General features: G+C 37.5%; 1 protein-coding gene and 1 non-coding gene across 3 annotated transcripts in view; one reads left to right on the top strand and one right to left on the bottom strand.

The window, feature by feature from the left end:
- LOC137219155 (monocarboxylate transporter 1-like) overlaps positions 1–20,929 on the top strand; it is a 37,069-nt gene that overhangs the window by 1,775 nt on the left and 14,365 nt on the right. The window lies entirely within an intron of this gene.
- LOC137220248 (U6 spliceosomal RNA) lies at positions 7,248–7,354 on the bottom strand. The gene has a single exon (XR_010941561.1). It is a non-coding gene; the product is annotated as a U6 spliceosomal RNA (small nuclear RNA).

Raw genomic sequence — 20,929 nt, 5'->3', positions numbered from 1 at the left:
TTGATTGATTGGCTGTGTTGGGTCTTCGTTTCTGTGCGAGGGCTTTCTCTGGTTGCGGTGAGTGGGGGCCACTCTTCATCGCGGTGCGCGGGCCTCTCACTGTCGCGGCCTCTCTTGTTGCGGAGCACAGGCTCCAGACGCGCAGGCTCAGTAGTTGTGGCTCACGGGCCCAGTTGCTCCGCGGCATGTGGGATCTTCCCAGACCAGGGCTCGAACCCGTGTCCCCTGCACTGGCAGGCAGACTCTCAACCGCTGCGCCACCAGGGAAGCCCCCTGTATATCTTCTTTGGAGAAATGTGTATTTAGGTCTTCTGCTTATTTTTGGATTGGGTTGTTTGTTTTTTTGATATTGAGCTGCATGAGCTGCTTGTAAATTTTGGACATTATTCCTTTGTCCATTGATTCGTTTGCAAATATTTTCTCCCATTCTGAGGGTTGTCCTTTCGTCTTGTTTATGGTTTCCTTTGCTATGCAAAAGCTTTGAAGTTTCATTAGGTCCCATTTGTTTATTTTTGTTTTTATTTCCGTTTCTCTAGGAGGTGGGTCAAAAAGGATCTTGCTGTGATTTTTGTCATAGAGTGTTCTGCCTATGTTTTCCTCTAAGAGTTTGATAGTGTCTGGCTTTATATTTAGGTCTTTAATCCATTTTGAGTTTATTTTTGTGTATGGTGTTAGGGAGTATTCTAATTTCATTCTTTTATATATAGCTGTCCAGTTTTCCCAGCACCACTTATTGAAGAGGCTGTCTTTTCTCCATTGTATATCCTTGCCTCCTTTATCAAAGATAAGGTGACCATATGTGTGTGGGTTTATCTCTGGGCTTTCTATCCTGTTGCATTGGTCTATATTTCTGTTTTTGTGCCAGTACCATGTTGTCTTGATTACTGTAGCTTTGTAGTATAGTCTGAAGTCAGGGATCCTGATACCTTCAGCTCTGTTTTTCTTTCTCAAGATTGCTTTGGCTATTTTGTCTTTTGTGTTTCCATACAAATTGTGAAATTTTTTGTTCTAGTTCTGTGAAAAATGCCATTGGTAGTTTGATAGGGATTGCACTGAATCTGTAGATTGCTTTGGGTAATGTCATTTTCACAATGTTGATTCTTCCAATCCAAGAACATAGTATATCTCTCCATCTGTTTGTATCGTCTTTAATTCATCACTGTCTTATAGTCTTCTGCCTACAGGTCTTTTGTCTCCTTAGGTAGGTTTATCCCTAGGTATTTTATTCTTTTTTTTGCAGTGGTAAATGGGAGTGTTTCCTTAATTTCTCTTTCAGATTTTTCATCATTAGTATATAAGAATGCAAGAGATTTCTGTGCATTTCTGCTACTTTACCAAATTCATTGATTAGCTCTACTATTTTTCTGGTAGCATCTTTAGGATTCTCTGTGTATAGTATCGTATCATCTGCAAACAGTGAGAATTATACTTCTTCTTTTCTGATTTGGATTCCTATTATTTCTTTTTCATCTCTGATTGCTGTGGCTAAAACTTCCAAAACTATGTTGAATAATATTGATGAGAGTGGGCAACCTTGTCTTGTTACTGATCTTAGTGGAAATGGTTTCAGTTTTTCACCATTGAGAATGATGTTGGCTGTGTGTTTGTCATATATGGCCTTTATTATGTTGAGGTAAGTTCCCTTTATGCCTACTTTCTGGAGGTTTTTTTTTATCATAAGTTGGTGTTGAATTTTGTCAAAAGCTTTTTCTGCATCTATTGAGATGCTTATATGGTTTTTCTCCTTCAATTTGTTAATATGGTGTATCACATTGATTGATTTACATATATTGAAGAATCCTTGCATTCCTGGGACAAAACCCACTTCGTCATGATGTATGATCCTTTTAATGTGCTGCTGGATTCTGTTTGCTAGTATTTTTTTTTTTTTTTTTTTTTTTTGCGGTACACGGGCCTCTCACCACTGTGGCCCCTCCTGTCGCGGAGCACAGGCTCCGGACATGCAGACCCAGCGGCCATGGCCCACGGACCCAGCCGCTCCACAGCATGCGGAATCCTCCCAGACCGGGGCACAAACCCGCGTCCTCTGCATTGGCAGGCAGACTCCCAACCACTGTGCCACCAGGGAAGCCCTTTTGCTAGTATGTTGTTGAAGAGTTTTGCATCTATGTTCATCAGTGATATTGGCCCTATAGTTATCTTTTTTGTGACATCCTTGTCTGGTTTTGGTGTCAGGGTGATTGTGGCCTCGTAGAATGAGTTTGGGAGTGTTCCTCCCTCTGCTATATTTTGGAAGAGTTTGAGAATGATAGGTGTTAGCTCTTCTCTAAATGTTTGATAGAATTTGCCTGTGAAGCCGTCTGCTCCTGGGCTTTTGTTTGTTGGAAGATTTTTAATCACAGTCTCAATTTCAGTGCTTGTGATTGGTCTGTTTATATTTTCTATTTCTTCCTGGTTCAGTCTTGGAAGGTTGTGCTTTTCTAAGAATTTGTCCATTTCTTCCAGGTTGTCCATTTTATAGGCATATAGTTGCTTGCAGTAATCTCTCATCATCCCTTGTATTTCTGCAGTGTCAGTTGTTACTTCTCCTTTTTCATTTCTACTTCTGTTGATTTGAATTTTCTCCCTTTTTTTCTTGATGAGTCTGGCTAATGGTTTATCAATTTTGTTTATCTTTTCAAAGAACCAACTTTTAGCTTTACTGATCTTTGCTATCGTTTCCTTCATTTCTTTTTCATTTATTTCTGATCTGATCTTTATGATTTCTTTCCTTCTGCTAACTTTGGGTTTGTTTTTTTTTTTGTTCTTCTTCCTCTAATTGCTTTAGGTGTAGGTGTAAGTTTAGGTTGTTTATTTGAGATTTTTCTGGTTTCTTGAGGTAGGACTGTATTGCTATAAACTTCCCTCTTAGAACTGCTTTTGCTGCATCCCATAGGTTTTGGGTCATCGTGTTTTCATTGTCATTTGTTTCTAGGTATTTTTTGATTTCCTCTTTGATTTCTTCAGTGATCTCTTGGTTATTTAGTAGTGTATTGTTTAGCCTCCTTGTGTTTGTATTTCTTACAGTTTTTATTCCTGTAATTGATATCTAGTCTTATAGCTAGTAGTAGTAGTCGGAAAAGATACTTGATACGATTTCAGTTTTCTTAAGTTTACCAAGGCTTGATTTGTGACCCAAGATATGATCTATCCTGGAGAATGTTCCATGAGCACTTGAGTTCTGTTGTTTTTGGATGAAATGTCCTATAAATATCAATTAAGTCCATATTGTTTAATGTGTCATTTAAAGCTTGTGTTTTCTTATTTATTTTCATTTTGGTTGATCTGTCCATTGGTGAAAGTGGGGTATTAAAGTCCCCTACTATTACTGTGTTATTGTCAATTTCCCCTTTTATGGCTGTTAGCATTTGCTTTATGTATTGAGGTGCTCCTATGTTGGGTGCATAAATATTTACAATTGTTGTATTTTCTTCTTGGATTGATCCCTTGATCATTATGTAGTGTCCTTCTTTGTCTCTTGTAATAGCCTTTATTTTAAAGTCTATTTTGTCTGATATGAGAATTGCTACTCCGGCTTTCTTTTGATTTCCATTTGCATGAAATATCTTTTTCCATCCCCTCACTTTCAGTCTGTATGTGTCCCTAGGTCTGAAGTTTGTCTCTTGTAGACAGCATATATATGGATCCTGTTTTTGTATCCATTCAGCCAGTCTATGTCTTTTGGTTGGAGCATTTAATCCATTTACATTCAAGGTAGTTATGGATATGTATGTTCCTATTACCATTTTCTTAATTGTTTTGGGTTTGTTATTGTAGGTCTTTTCCTTCTCTTGTGTTTCTCACTTAGAGAAGTACCTTCAGCATTCGTTGTAAATCTGGTTTGGTGGTGCTGAATTCTCTTAGTTTTTGCTTGTCTGTAAAGGTTTTAATTTCTCCATCGACTCTTAATGAGACCCTTGCTGGGTAGAGTAATCTTGGTTGTAGGTTTTACCCTTTCAGCACTTTAAATATGTCCTGCCACTCCCTTCTGGCTTGCAGAGTTTCTGCGGAAAGATCAGCTGTTAACGTTATGGGGATTCCCTTGTATGTTATTTGTTGCTTTTCCCTTGCTGCTTTTAATATTTTTTCTTTGTATTTAATTTTTGAGAGTTTGATTAATATGTGTCTTGGCGTATTTCTCCTTGGATTTATCCTGTATGGGACTCTCTGTGCTTCCTGGACTTGATTATTTCCTTTCCCATATTAGGGAAGTTTTCAACTATAATCTCTTCAAATATTTTCTCAGTCCCTTTCTTTTTCTCTTCTTCTGGGACCCCTATAATTCAAATGTTGGTGCGTTTAATGTTGTCCCAGAGGTCTCTGAGACTGTCCTCAATTCTTTTCATTCTTTTTTCTTTATTCTGCTCTGCAGTAATTATTTCCACTGTTTTATCTTGCAGGTCACTTATCTGTTCTTCTGCCTCAGTTATTCTGCTATTGATTCCTTCTAGAGAATTTTAAATTTCATTTATTGTGTTATTCTTCATTGTTTGTTTGCTCTTTAGTTCTTCTAGGTTCTTGTTAAACGTTTCTTGTATTTTCTCCATTCTGTTTCCAAAATTTTGGGTCATCTTTACTATCATAACTGAATTCTTTTTCAGATAGACTGTGTATTTCCTCTTCATTTGTTTGGTCTGGTGGGTTTTACCTTGCTCCTTCATCTGCTGTGTGTTTTTCTGTCTTCTCATTTTGCTTAGCTTACTGTGTTTGGGGTCTCCGTTTTGCAGGCTGCAGGTTCACAGTTCCCCGTTGTTTTTGGTGTCTGCTCCCAGTGGGTAAGGTTGGTTCAGTGTGTTGTGTAGGCTTCCTGGTGGAGGGGACTGGTGCCTGTGTTCTGGTGGATGAGGCAGAATCTTTTCTTTCAGTTGGGCAGGGCTGTGTCTGGTGGTGTGTTTTGGGGTGTCTGTGACCTTATTATGATTTTAGGCAGCCTCTCTGCTAATGGGTAGGGTTGTGTTCCTGTCTTGCTATTTGTTTGTCATGGGGTGTCCAGCACTGGAGGTTGCTGGTTGTTGAGTGGAGCTGGGTCTTAGTGTTGAGACGAAGATCTCTGAGAGCTCTCGCCAGTTGATATTATGTGGGGCCGGGAGGTCTCTGGTGGTCCAATGTCCTGAACTTGGCTCTCCCACCTCAGAGGTTCAGGCCTGACACCCGACCAGAGCACCAAGATCCTTCCTCATGTTTAGACTTCCATCACCCATCTGGCAGGGAGTGAGCCTCCTCAAAGCACACGCAGCCGTCCTCCGGGAGGAAACACCAATCCCAACAGAAGCCCACAAGACAAAAGCAACTCAGCGAGATCCCCCGGCAGCTGAGAGCACGTTTTCTTCCTCTTTTTCTTTGATCTGTTGCTATACGCACTCTGCCCAAGACAACATCAAGTTTCTCAAGCTTTGCTTCCCAGCCTATGAAAAGTTGGGCACAGGGCCACCTGTAGCCTTCTAATCTTTAAACTCTTTTAAACTTTTTTCCTTCTTCCTTTGACTCATCCTGAGTTCTACCCCATTCTTGATTCTCCGTGACTTTGTCCATAGAAATTCCATTTTCTCCTCAAATCCTACCTATCCCTTGTCTCCATTGTATTTTTTAAAAATATTTATTTATTTAGGCTGTGCCAGGTCTTAGTTGCAGCACATGGGATCTTTTAGTTGCAGCATGTGGACTCTTAGTTGTGGCATGCAGACTTCTTACTTGCGGCATGGATGTGGGATCTAGTTCCCCAGCCAGGGATCAAACCCAGGGCCTCTGCATTGGGAGCATGGAGTCTTCCCCACTGGACCACCAGGGAAGTCCCTCCACTGTATTTTTTTTATTTTGCGGTACGCGGGCCTCTCACTATTGTGGCCTCTCCCGTTGCGGAGCACAGGCTCCGGATGCGCAGGCTCAGCGGCCATGGCTCACGGGCCCAGCCGCTCCGCGGCATGTGGGATCTTCCTGGATCGGGGCACGAACCCGTGTCCCCTGCATCTGCAGGCAGACTCTCAACCACTGCGCCACCAGGGAAGCCCTCCACTGTAATTTTTGTATTATGTGAATCTTTACACTTGTATTATTTTTGCTTACTTTCTCTCCTCTGTTGTAAGTTTCTAAGGTAGTAGCTGTCTTTGAAGTTCCCATATGCATAGTTAAATGGAACAGTGTGTCTTGAGCAACTTTTTGGCTAATTACTGTGACCCATGGAATTCTCTCTTCTTGTGGATCCAGTAATATCAGTTACATTATTTAAATTAGCCCCAAACCTTGTCTTCAGTAATTCCCTCTAAGGTGTAGGCCTTTGTCATGCCAATTGCCAGTAACCCCTCTAGAGGTTGATGATTCAGATTTAGGATGCAAATTAGAAATGCACAATTTTACCTCACTCTGTTGTGATTGCACCTTGCTGATGTTTGTCATTTTTCATATAGAAAACAGCCCCCTAAGGGGAGCAGATTAACAATTTACTGTATTTTTTTAGGAAAGTGAAATAGATTGTTGAAATTATTTTAAGTGTATTATAAAGTGATTTTTGTTTTACTGACAGTATATTCTAGGACTTACATCGTCAGCATTTAAAGACTTAAGTTTAACCTATAATCGTATTTTGAGATAACAAAATTTCATTTTTGATAATTTTTTAGTGTCCAGAAATGCCCTTTAAAACAACTTTGCAGGGCTTCCCTGGTGGCACAGTGGTTGAGAGTACACCTGCCGTTGCAGGGGACACAGGTTCGTGCCCTGGCCCAGGAAAATCCCACATGCCGCGGAGCAGATAGGCCCGTGAGCCATGGCCGCTAGGCCTGCGCATCCGGAGCCTGTGCTCCGCAACGGGAGAGGCCACAACAGTGAGAGGCCCGAGTACCGCAAAACAAAAACAACTTTGCAAATAACTATTTATCTGTGCTTAGTGTAAGTAATGCTTATGTTAGACAAACAATACTTAATTTATTAGTCTTTTGTGGATTATCAGGTACTTTACAAAAACAACTTTGTTACTTCTTTGAAGTAGTGGGCTCAGATGTAGTAGTAATAATGATGTTCAGACTCATGATGGACATTACACAATTATGTATACAGGAAAGAAAAAGGAGACAAATGTAATTGTCTTGAATTTGGGATGAAAAATATATTTTTTAACGTCTTTATTGGAGTATAATTACTTTACAATGGTGTGTTAGTTTCTGCTTTATAACAAAGTGAATCAGCTATACGTATACATATACCCCCATATCGCCTCCCTCTTGCTTCTCCCTCCCACCTTCCTATCCCACAAAAATATGGAACGCTTCATGAATTTGTGTGTCATCCTTGCGCCGGGGCCATGCTAATCTTCTCTGTATCATTCCAATGTTAGTATATATGCTGCTGAAGCAAGCATTGGGATGAAAACTTTAAGAATGATGAGTAAAGCATAGAGGTAAAATTCTAGTCTTTATTCATAAAAACCTAGAGATACTTTTACATAAAACCAACTATAAAACTATTAAAAATTATGAAGCTGATTATAGTGTTAAATATTTCAGTGAGCAATTCAAGTCATACTTTTTTTTTTTTTCAAGAAAAGGAAGAACAACTTTCTCTGCTGTCTTCCTCCTTGTGACTACTTATTTTCCCAACTTGGCCTCAAAGAACTAGGTGTGAAGTAGATACCAGCAGTGGTATACTAGCATTTCTATTCAAAAGGAGTAATGTAGATGACCATAACCCTAACTCCATACCTGTTTGTTTATTATTTTAACGTAGTCAGTACATTTGTGCTTCAAACCCTGGGACAAAATCAGTCATATATTAATAAATAAAAATAGTGTATTTAGGTTTTGGAGAGTCTACTTTGGATTGCAGAAAACAATGTTTATAGATTATAGTCTAGATTATAATCTGGAATTCTACTGAGCAAAACTCTCCTGTATAGTGTAAAGGACTTCAAAGGACACAGTCTCTAACTTCCGTTTCTTCACTATTACCTCAGATTTTTATGTCCTTTCTAAAATGTGAAGAAAATTGGTATTTAGAAATCATGCCAAAATAAAAAATTTCAAATAACAAAGACAGGAATTTGGTAATTTGGCAGAATTGTGTTGAGTCCACCTCTGGGTTTTGAATTTTTTTATCCATAATTTTTCTTTTGAATGCTCGTATTTTATTTCCTTTCTTCTTCTCTCTGAATCTTTTTCTTCCTGAAGACACTTGCAGTTTTAAATTTAATTTTGACACTGTGGAATAAAGTTTTTAATATAAGACAGTGTTATTATTAAAACTGATGAAACAGTTCTTCGTGACCAAAAATTGTGACCTTAAAAAGCAAATTGTGGGAGTTCCCTGGTGGTCCAGTGGTTAGGACTCGGTGCTTTCACTGCTGTGGCCCGGGTTCAATCCCTGGTTGGGGAACTGAGATCCCACAAGCCAAGAGGCATGTCCAAAAATATATAAATAAACAAACAAATAAATAAATAAAAGAAATTGTGAGAAACCATAACCGGCAACTAAGCTCAAAGTTTAATCACATTCAGTAAGTATTATATTAGCTGTTCCAACTGCATCAAACAGCTCTACTATCACGGAGTATGTATGTAAATTTAAGTGTAAATATTCTGAGATTAATTAACCTTTAATGTTTATTTTACTCTTAATTCAGAAAAAAATTTGTGAAATTCATGCCATGGAGCATTCCTATTTAACCTCAGAACCCAGATTGTTTCCTTTGAACTGAGATGTTGCAGCTTCTATTAACTCAAATGGAAATTTTAGAAATCTTGGAGATATTTTTATTATCCTACCTTCAGCATACATAGGTGAAATGTTCTGGGACAGGTAATCTTCATTTTCAAGTGGTGGTATGGAATTATTTTGCAAATCCTCAGCTTCATATGTACCCTGAACTTAGAATGAGCTCTCCTAAGATGAGACTGGATGCCTCAGGACTTCTTTAACTGACTCATTTCATGCAAATCCCCTTCTCCATCATTTTTAAAAAATTTCTTATTGAAGTATAGTTGATTTTCAATATTGTGTTTCAGGTCTATAGCAAAGTGATTCATATACTGTGTGTATGTGTGTGTGTGTGTGTGTGTGTATATATATATATATATATACTTTTTCAGATTCTTTTCCATTATAGCTTATTACAAGATACTGAATATAGTTCCCTATGCTATACAGTAAGTCCTTGTTTATCTATTCCCTTCTTCTTTACAAAAGAAAGACTACCTCACTCATCCCTGTTCTTACTCTGGTGTGCTGTTCCATGCTGTAAAAATCTCTGGGGAACAATCCAAACAAAGGGAAAAACCCAGAATGCATAGCTCCAGAGAGAGAATTTTGAAGGAGACAGGAATAGGTGGTAACAGGAATGTTTTTCAACTCACTGCTTTGAATTTGTAGGGAAGAAAAACTTTCCCCTTCTTACCTTCTAAGCTCTGTGGTTGGTCTAATAATTAAATAATAATTAAATTGACATAAGGCAGATTAACAGCAGAAAAACATTTAATTTCGTACATATGCGAGCCCATAAAAATATAACACTTGAGACTTCCCTGGTGGCGCAGTGGTTAAGAATCTGCCTCCCAATGCAGGGGACGTGGGTTCGACCCCTGGTCCAGGAAGATCCCACATGCCGTGGAGCAGCTAAGCCCGTGCACCACAACTACTGAGCCTGTGCTCTAGAGCCTGCGAGCCACAGCTACTGAGGCCACGTGCCACAACTAATGAAGCCTGCGTGCCTAGAGCCTGTGCTCCACAACAAGAGAATCCACCGCAACGAAGAGTAGCTCCCACTTGGAGCAACTAGAGAAAGCCTGTGTGCAGCAACAAAGACCCAATGCAGTCAAAAATAAAAAAGCTAAATAAATAAATTTACTGAAAAAAAATATGACACTCAAAGAAGTAACCTAAGCAGGAAGCTTTTATACCTTTTAGACAAGGAAACAATACATTTGTGAAGAATTGACAAGACAAAGCATTTGGGCTTGGGTGGCATATTAGTGAAGAAGTAACAAGGTTTGTTTATATAGCCTTCTCGGCCCTAAACTCACTATCTCTGATAATAAGGATGCCTGCTATTCTCCTGATACTGGGAGAGTAATTTTCGAATGGGAGATTTATTTCCTGCTATCGGGGACAAAGGAGGTCAGAGTGTCCATCTTGTACCGGCTGTTTCTTAAGTTACTTTAATTCAAAATAAACAATATGCCAAATGGCATATTTTGGGGTGGCATATTCTATTCCCTTTCAAATTCAAGTGAGGTCACACCTTTTCTGATAGTGAGGACTGGCCAGTTATATAGTGGCCATTTTCCATAAACTGAATGAGCCGAAGTGCCAAGGTTTTGACAACGATATATTTAATGCACATATAACACAATATATAATATGCCAGAAATCACATATTTGCAACTATCAAACTTATACAGTTTAATAGTCAATGTGTAAGGAAGTACAGTTTCCAGAGTTCATTTTGGGGCAAAATTGTTGAAGACCACAGGCTTGGGAGTCACTTGTACACACACTTAGTTCCTTTCAAAGTAAATCTAAGAGATTAAGAGAGGGTATAATGGTATAATTCAGGACATTATATCAGCAAAGAATTTTGCTTGATTTTTTTTTTCTTTCTTACACCAAATGTGATTCTTATAAAAAGCCTGTAGTTGTGGAAGAGAATTAATTTGGTAGCTCTATCTAAAAGACCCCAGGCAAAGGACACTATGAGATGTGACAGTATTTTCCAGAGCAAAAGCAGAAACTACGCTAGGGACCAAATTCCGGCGTCAGAACCAACCAGGAGCAACAGAGACCTTTACCAAGGATGAATCATGCTTTGGGAGATGAGGGCCCAGTGGCATTGGGGAAACTTTGAAATGGCTCTTACATCAATCATATCTCTTCTGCAGGTGAAATGTACTATATGTCCTATACTCACTTGAGGACTTTCACTTATCCTTGTTTGTCTCCGTCGGTGAATGGGAATGGGTGGAAAATTGTATTTCTAATAATTTCATGGTATAATCTTACCCATTCTGATGAATAGTCAAAATAAATGGAAACCTCTGAAGGAGATGAATCTGTAATTGCTACCAGGCCATAAGAATAATGGTGCTTTCATGTTCTGATTTGATTCCATCAATTTCTGGGCTTGAGCAGCTACTTAGAAAGTTGTAAATGTTAGGAGGAGTTATCTGGGCTATTTATGCCAAATCACTTTAAAGGACTTGAAACAATCTGATTGTGTCTGAGCTCCGGTAAACAGAACTATCCTAGTGGAACTTGCTGGCCCTGGTCATATCCCAGTCCTGTTTATCTGACCAGGAGACCCTGGGGAAGTTTGGAACAAGGCCAGAGTCTCTTAAGGAACATTGTTGAAGAAGTCTCAGATCCTTCTGGAGGAAAAGGAGGAGTCTGAAAAGTTTGCCCAGGCTCCTGCTTTTTGTGGTGGCATTGCCTTGGGGTGTGTGTGTGTGTGTGTGTGTGTGTGTGTGTGTATTTGTTTAAATGAGATTATAAAATATGTCTTAGATATTTGTGTTCATGTGCATATATTGTTAGGGATAACTAGTTCTGTAGGAGAATTTTTTATATCTTGTATTTGTTTTAAAATGACAATCTAAAATAGATAAAGTATTTTCTGGATATTGTGGATGACCATTGTTTTAAAAGGAAAGTACTTTGCATTTGTATTTGATTAAAATTAATACAGGTACCAAATAGTATGGATTTAATGATGCAGGCTAGTGAAGAATATGGATGAATACTTAATATTTAAATGATAGTTTTATACAAATGTAGACCAGATGATTTTATGGCATACTCTAAACTATGTAAAAACAAATTCAATATTAGTTTAAATAGAGAAAAAGTATATAATAGGATAAGCATATTCACTATGACAGCACTAATCTGATCACAGCATTAATTTATAATTAATTATAAATTACAATTATATAATTATAAATTAACATTTGTAGTGCTTTTGTTTAGTATTACTATATCTAATATGTACATATGTAAGTAACATTACAAATAAAATAATTTTATCAACCCAGCGATCCAGAAGAATTTTTATCTTTCCTCTTTTAAAGAGGGTCTGTACATTAAAGTACATGTGTTTTGGAACCAGACTCACTTGAATTTGGATATGGGCTGTATTGTTTAACAACTTTAGGCACATCTTCACCAATTAAATGGGGCTTCATTTAATTTTCCAAATAATATATTTGCCTGGTATCTGCCAGAACCTATTCTAGATAATGGAAGTATATCATTGAACACAATAGATATGGTGTCTGTTCACAAGAGCATACACAGTTTAATGGGAGAGCCGGGCAAACAAATTATACTACAATGTAGGTGTTATGATAGAAGTAAGACTGGGGTTCTATGGGTCCACATAGCAGAGATGACAAGCCTGCCACTGGCAGTTCAGGAGAAATGAGACCTGAAAGACAAATAGCAGTTAGCCAAGTGATGGGAGAGCCAGACCTAGGCACAAGGAACAGAAACGTGCAAAAGGCAGAGGATGAGAGAGGATGGCACTTTGAGGAAGTTCAAGTACTCCGTTAAGCCTGGGGCGTAGTATGTGATGGAAATCAGGAGGAGATAAAGTTGAAGAGGCAAAAATGGTGAGATTAGAACAGGTTTTGAATGCTTTGATAAATTATTCTGAGGGTGATATATCTGGAGCCATAGAAGAATTTTAAGAAAAAGAGCAAAATGACCAGGCTTTACTTTCAGAAGATCACTTGGACTGCAGTGTGGAGAATGAAAAAGGGAGACCAAAAGGTGGAAAGTAGGGAAACCAGTTAGGAGGCTATTGCATTAACCCATGGGAGATTGGTGACCTGATCTAAGGTACAGTGGCTGTGAGGGTGGAGAGGAGGACAAATACAGAGCTATTCAGATTGATTAGATATGGGACATGATGGCAAATGAGAGAAGGTTGACGCCCAGATTCTGGACTGGCTAGCTGGAACTATGCGATTGAGTCATCACATAGATGATAAGGAAACCACTGGAACAGATAAGCTCTCAGTTTGCATTGTTAATTTAGGGCAGCTTGTGTGTAGTACATGTTTAAGGATCCATTTTCCCTTCTGGCTATATCGGCATCCTCTTTTATTTGTTCATCAAATATTTGTTGAGTATCTATTATTACATGCCAAAGGGCTAGAGATATATCACTATAAAAAGTCCCTGTTTTCATGCAGCTTATTTTTTGGTGTGGAGAGACTGACAACAATAAGAGGTAATGTGGTCTAGTAGTTAAAAGCACAAACTTGGGAGCCATTCTGATTACGTTTGAATCCCAGCTCTGCCATGTCCTGAATAAGTTACTTAACCTTTCCGTTCTCAGTTTGCTCAACTCTAAATAGGGAATAGTAATAGTACTTACTTCATAGGGTTGTTAGAGCATTAAATTAATCAAGTAAAGTGCTTAATCTAATGCCTGCTGCATAGAAAGCACTATATGAGTATTTGCTGTTATTTTATATATTTTATTTTATATATTCTTTTAGATAGGTACCATGGAGAAAAACAAAGCAAGGTAAGGAGTGGGAAGTGGGAGGTTGATCTAGGATTGATCTAGGATGGTCCAGAAAAGGCTCCCTGATATGGGAACATTTGAACAAAGATTTCATTGAAGTGATATCTGGGTTAACAAAATTCTAGGCAGTGATAAACGTAAATTCAGAAACCCTGAAGGGCAAGTGTGATTGACATCCTTAAAGATAGTAAGAAGGCCAGTATAGCTGGAGTGGTATAAGCCTGGAGGGACAAAAGTAGGAGATGAAGTTAGGATAAATTATATAGGCCTTTGTAGCATTTAAAAACTCTGGCTTTCTATTCTATCTGTTCTGTGACTGGACCCCAGGCTTCAGAATTAGGCATATGAAATAGATCCAGCCAGTCAAGGCTCACACAGTGATTAGACCTGACCAAACCAACTATTTACTTAAAGCTAATTATGTTGCCAAAGTGAACATTCTAGGAATTCTGTTGCCTGGAACGAAGCTGGGATCTTATGGAAAGTATGTAGCCTTGGAGTTACTGGCAATCTTCTTGCCTCAATGAGTTGAGGACCTGCTTGAAAGTGAAATCAACACAGAAGAAAGTAGAACTATAAATAGGGAAATATCTCTGACCAGATCATTTGGTCCTTGGATCAGGCTGTGCCTAAAGCCAGAATCACTGCCTTAGATTTCTTGGTTACATGAGCCAAAAACATTTTCTTTTTGGTCAAGTCAGATTGAGTTAAGTTTTTGGTCACTTGCCAACCTGATTAACATAAAATAGGCAGAAGAAATGGAGTAACTGAATCAAACTGAAAAGGAGTGAATGGCCTGCAAGAAAGGAAGACAATCCAGAGAGAAGATACAAAAGAAATAACTTGAGAGTGCACTTTCAACAATTTGAACAATGAATGAAGAAATTAATGTCCAGGCAAGGACACAAGAAGCTTGTCAGATAAGCCTGGTGAAAGTATCTAGCACAAAATAGATAATTAAAAAATAGTATCTATAATGGTAATAGCTTCCATTATCTGCCACTAAATTATAAATTCTTTGGGAGCAGGAAACATATTTCAGTTTTTATTACTTTTAGTAAACTAAAGTTGTCACTCAGATATTTGAATTGAATTTACTTTGTGCTGTGCCTTGCATACTTGGGCTAGTAATTGGGAGGTAAGCCTGGGATCAGCAGCAAAGGAAAACTAACCTTAGCTCCCACATTAAGCCAGGAATCCTGGCTAAAATCATCCAGGTCCATAGCATTCCTAGCTTCTGGGAGATGCAATTTTTTTTTTCTGGAAGAAAGTACCCTCAGTTTAGGCCTTCAAGTTTCTCAGAGATTAAGATCAACCACCTAAGTTCATAAGCATTACCAAAAGAACGACATGGAAAAATTGAGAAACACATCGTCATTAGGAGATTTCAACATACTTCTCTTCAATTATTGATAGATGAAGCAGAAAATAGAAAACTAGTAAAGATTTAGAAGATTTGAAAAAACAAAAGTTTGATTCAACAAATAAATAATTCAAACCAACAACTAGAAAATGTATATTCTTTTCAAGCATACATGAAATATTTTCAAAAATTAATATACCAGCCCATAAATGCCAGTCTTATAAAATATCAAAAAATTGAATTGTACCAACCTTGTCATCTTACCACAGTGTTGTTAAGTATAAGTCACTAAAGTTAAACAAAAGATTTCCTTTGGAGAGCTAAAAACCCCTGAATAACTCTGGGTCAAAGAAGAAGGCACAGTGGAAATTTTTAAAACACTTGGAACAAACAATAGTAAAAATACTGTATATAAAACTACATAGAATGCAGTAAAGGTGATAAATAGAGGGAAATTTGTAGTCTTAAATGCTCATATTAGAAAAAAATTAGGGCTAAAAATTAATCAGCTAAGTAGCCATCTTATGTTTGAAAAGGAATAGAATAAATTCCAAATATGTAGGAATACAAATGATGATAAAAAATAGTAACAGAAATCAATGAAATAAGGGGAAAGTATAATAAAATATAGATAAAACTGAGAATGTTCTTTTTTATGGGTATGCTATTAACATTTAAATTTTACCATCAATCAAGTATATGCTGGCCATATGTTCAGATTTTTGAAATAAAGATAAATGGACAGCTTTAAGGGTCCAATATATTAAACACTGAACAATATATTCAACAATTAAGAAACATCTAGGGGGTGATATAACTAAAAATACTAGCACAAGTATAGGGCCAAGCCCTGCAATTGGAGGAAAAATCTGTTCAGGACAGCGAGGTTCTTGTGAAAATGTTCTTTGAAGAAAACTTATAAGATAGATAAATTCCTGAGATTAAAGGGGGAAAAAGAAGGCACAAATATCAATGATAAAGAGGATATACCTATACTCATAAAGAGATTAAAATATAAAAATTCTATGCCAGTAATTTGAAAACTTTGACAAAATGGAAAAAGCTATAGAAAAATACCCTAAAAAGACAGACTCAAAATGCAATAGAAGGAATGAATAAACCTATAATTGTTAAGAAAATTGAAGGAGGTGATATGAAATCTTCCAAAAAGAAAATAAAGTGCCCAAATAGTATTACCAGTAAATTCTACCAAACTTACAAAGACTAGATCATTCTAGTCTTATATAATCTCTCCTTGAGAGGAGGAAAAAAGAGAACATCTCCTAACTCACTTTATGACTCTAATGTAAAACTGATATTGAGGGACTTCCCTGGTGGCGCAGTGGTTAAGAATCTGCCTGCCAATGCAGGGGACATGGGTTCAAGCCCTGGTCTGGGAAGATCCCACATGCCGCGTAGCAGCTAAGTCCATGTGCCACAACTACTGAGCCTGCACTCCAGAGCTCTCGAGCCACAACTACTGAGCCTGTGTGCCACAGCTATTGAAGCCCGTGCGCCTAGAGCACATGCTCCGCAACAAGAGAAGCCACCGCGTGAGAAACCCGTGCACCACAGCGAAGAGCAGCCCTCGCTCACCGCATCTAGAGAAAGCCTGCATGCAGCAACAAAGACCCAACACAGCCAAAAAAATTAAATTAATTAATTAATTAATTTAAAAAACTGATATTGAAATCAGAGAAGGACAATATGAAAAGGGAAAATTATATTTCCAAATACTTTATGGACACATTTCAAAAAATCCAAACAAAATATTAACAAATTTAACTTAGAAATGTATTAAAAAGATGTATATTGTGACAAAGTTGGGGATATTCTTCAAGGATGAATTCATCCTTGAATTCGTAGGAATTCAAGGGTGGTTTAATATTTAAAAGATCTATAAATGTTACTCAGTACTTGTACAGATGAAAGAAGAAATGCCTTGTGAAGGTATTATGAAAAAAAAACAAAACCTGAATTCAATGGTCAATGGATTTAAAATAAATTCTTAATGAACTAGGAATAAAACTTTCTAAATCTGATAATGTATCTGCCAAACTCTGGAGTAAATACTTTTCTTGATGATGAAACACTATATACATTATTTTACTTATTAAGTAAGATGAGGGTTATTTCAGCACAAGCACTGCGATACCATGAAAATCTATCTGAAAACTGAGACAACTACTAAGTGACTAATGAGCTGGTAGCATATACAACGTGGATACGCTGGCACAGGAATGATGCACGTCCCAGGCAGGCAGGAGTGGGATGGTGTGAGATTTATCATGCTTCTCAGCACAGCATGCAATTTAAAACTTATCAATTGTTTATTTCTGGAATTTTCCACTTAATATTTTCAGACCACAGTTGACCATGGGTAACTGAAACTGCAGAAAGCAAAACTGCAGATAAAGGGGGACTACTGTATACAAAAATCAATTGTAGTGGTACTTCTGGGATGGTGGGGTAAGGTCCTCTGAAATTCTGCTCTTTCATAAGAGCAATAAGAACATTGGCAAAAAAAAAAAATCAACTTTTCAAAACTCAAAATTAACCAGAGGCTTGCAATAATCCAAGGAGAATATATTCAAGAAACAACTGAATCTCAGAACAGCAAGATTTGTGGTGGTTTTTTTTAAAATTAATTAATTTATATTTTATTTTTGGCTGCATTGGGTCTTTGTTGCTGCACACGGGCTTTCTCTAGTTGCGGTGAGTGGGGGCTACTTTTTGTTGCAGAGCATGGGCTCTAGGCATGTGGGCTCAGTAGTTGTGGCTCAAGGACTCTATAGAGCGCAGGCTCAGTAGTTGTGATGCACGGTCTTAGTTGCCCCATAGCATGTGGGATCTTCCTGGACCAGGGCTCGAACCCATGTCCGCTGCATTGGCAGGTGGATTCTTAACCACTGTGTCACCAGGGAAGTCTGATTTGTGGTGTTTTAACATGATCTATTCCAGTTCTCATCTCCCCAACTCTAGTAGAATTGAAACAAAAAACCTTACAATAATAGTAGCCATGAAAATCAGCAGTGTAGTAACCACTGGTGGGGGCAGAATTGTTTGGAATCTTCAAAAAACCTCATTCTTAGAGAATTATCATTATTCAACATGTCTGACAGTTTCCTCGAAACCCCCACTCACAGGGCTTGTCTTTCTTTGACCTGATTCAGAGCTTGCTCAGTGCAAACAGCTTTCTCCCCAGGACATTTGTTGAAAACAATCAGGGGCAATTATTTCAAATCTCAGCTGCCTGAGTTGGAAAAACAATTGGGGCAAACAAAAAGCTGACCAAACACTTCAAAGCAAAAACTGGGAAGTGAGATGTCCATAGAGGGCTTTGAAAAGCTCTGACATATTCCCAGGATGCTAGAAGGTCATGCACATGTGCACACTCTGCCCATGCTCAGGAAATACCTGAGAAGGCCTGAATCTCTCTCCTCTGACTGAACTTGAAGCTCTATACAAGCAGGAATTGAAAGCTAAGGCAGAAGTGTAAGCTGCCTGCTGGAGAATTGAAAGCATGCCTAAACATACACATAATACCCTTTGGTGAAGCCTGGGAGATATACTGATTCAAGGCATTTTAAGGAAATTTTTGTCTAATCATTGGCTGATCACTAAGCTAACCAAGCAAGATTTCAATAGCCACATATGACAAAAAATACAAACTTCACAGAATTTATTTAGGAAATTCATTAAGCAAACAAAAGGAAATAGGAGTAGTATCAACATGAACAACCAATAGCAATAACAACTAGCCCTGGGGAGGGAATCTGATTTCCACAGTTGCCACATGGTATTATTTTATATTTTTAAATTAATTTTTATTGGAGTATAGTTGCTTTACAATGTTGTGTTAGTTTCTACTGTACAGCAAAGTGAATCAGCTATACGTATACATATATCCGCTCCTTTTTGGATTTCCTTCCCTTTTAGGTCACCACGGAGCACTGAGTAGAGTTCCCTGAGCTATACAGTAGGTTCTCATGAGTTACCTATTTTATACATAGTTTCAGTAGGGTACATATGTCAATCCCAATCTCCCAATTCATCCCACCCCTGCTTCCTCCCTTCGTGTCCATACATTTGTTCTCTACTTCTGTGTCTCTATTTCTGTTTTGCAAATAAGATCATCTATACCATTTTTCTATATTCCACATATACGTGTTAATATATGATATTTGTTTTTCTCTTCTGACTTACTCTGTATGACAGTCTCTAGGTCCATCCACGTCTCTACAAATGACCCAATTTCGTTCCTTCTTATGGCTGAGTAATATTCCATTGCATATATGTACCACATCTTTATCCATTCTTCTGTTGATGGACATTTAGGTTGCTTCCATGTCCTGGCTATTGTAAATAGTGCTGCAATGAACATTGGGGTGCAGCCACATCATATTATTTTAAGTGTCCAGTTTTCAACAACAAAAAAACCCAAAAACAACAAAATATGTGATGCACAAAGAAACTGGAAAGTATGGTCTATACACAGAAAAGTCATTTAATGAAACTATCCCCAAGGAAGCCTAGACATTGGACTTACTAGACAGAGGCTTTAATTTAGGTATTATAAATTTTTTCAAAGAATTAAAGAAAACTATGTCTAAAGAACTAAAAGAAATTATGAGAACAATGTCTCACCAAATAGAGAATATTTATAAGAGATAGTTATTACAAAAAAGAAGAGCCAAATAGAAATTCTGGAGCTGAAAAGTACAATAACTGAATGAAAAATTTGTAAGAGGGGCTCAAAAGCAGACTTGAGCTGGCAGAAGAATCAGTAAACCTGAATATAGGTCAATTGAGGTTATCAAATCTAAGGGAAAAAAGAAAAATGAATGAAAAATAAATAGAACTTCAGAGACAAAGACAAAGAGAGAATCTTGAAAGCAACAAGAGAGAAGCAACTCATCACAAACGAAGTATACTCAATAAGAGTAACAGCTGATTTTTCTTTAGAGACCATAGAAGCCAGAAAGCAATGGGACAAAATACCCAAAGTGCTGAAAGAAAGACTGTCAACCCAGAATTCTATATCCAGCAAAATTATCCTTCAAAATGAAAGGGAGATTAAGACATTCCCAGATAAAAACTGAGAGAATTTGTTGCCAGCAGGCATTCCCTACAAGAAATACCAAAGAGTGTCCTTCGGGCTGAATTGAAAGGACACTACACAGTAACTTGAATCCACATGGGAAAAAGTAAAGAACACCAGTAAAGGTAACTACGTAGGTAAATATACAATAAGACAGTATGAATGTATTTTTTTCTTTGTAAACATTTTTTTCCCCTTCTACCCGATTTAAAAGCAATAATTATACAATTTTTAATGGGCTTATAGTGTATAAAGATGTAATTTGTAAGACAATAGTGTGAAGGAGGAAACTGTACAGGAGCAAAGTTTTACTATTGCAATTAAATTGGTATTAAACTATACTAGACTGTTTTAAGTTAAGATGTTCATCGTAATCCACAGGACAACCACTAAGAAAATAACAAAAAACATAGTAAAAGAAACAGTGAGGTAATTAAAGGGGCACACCAAAAATATCTATTTAACATAAAAGAAGGCAGTGATGGAGGAAAAGGAAAACAAAAAAGACATAAGACAGAGAAAACAAATAGTAAAACAGCAGACCTAAGTCCTACCTTATCAGTAATTAAATTAAATCTAAATAGATTAAGCACTTCAATCAAAAAGCAGTGATTGGCAAATTGGATCCAACCCTATGCTGTCTACAAGAGGCACATTATAGATTCAAAGACACAAATTGTTTTAGAGTATACAGATGAAAAAATAATATGCCATGCAGACAGTAACCAAAGAAACCTAGGCAAAATAGACTTGAAGACGAAATTGTTTTTAGACACAAAGACATTTTATAATGATAAAAGTTCAATCCATTATGAAGACATAACAATTATAAACATATATACACCTAACCACAGAGCCCCAAAATAGATGAAGCCAAAACTGATGGAAATAGAGAAATAGACAATTCAATAACAATACTTGAAGATTTCAACAGAACTTCAATAAAATAATTAGG

The sequence above is a fragment of the Pseudorca crassidens genome, chromosome 2 (genome assembly GCF_039906515.1).
Source record: "Pseudorca crassidens isolate mPseCra1 chromosome 2, mPseCra1.hap1, whole genome shotgun sequence".
NCBI classification, from domain to species: domain Eukaryota; kingdom Metazoa; phylum Chordata; class Mammalia; order Artiodactyla; family Delphinidae; genus Pseudorca; species Pseudorca crassidens.
Note: the sequence above shows the minus strand (reverse complement) of the source record. Positions and strands in the feature narration are given on the sequence as shown.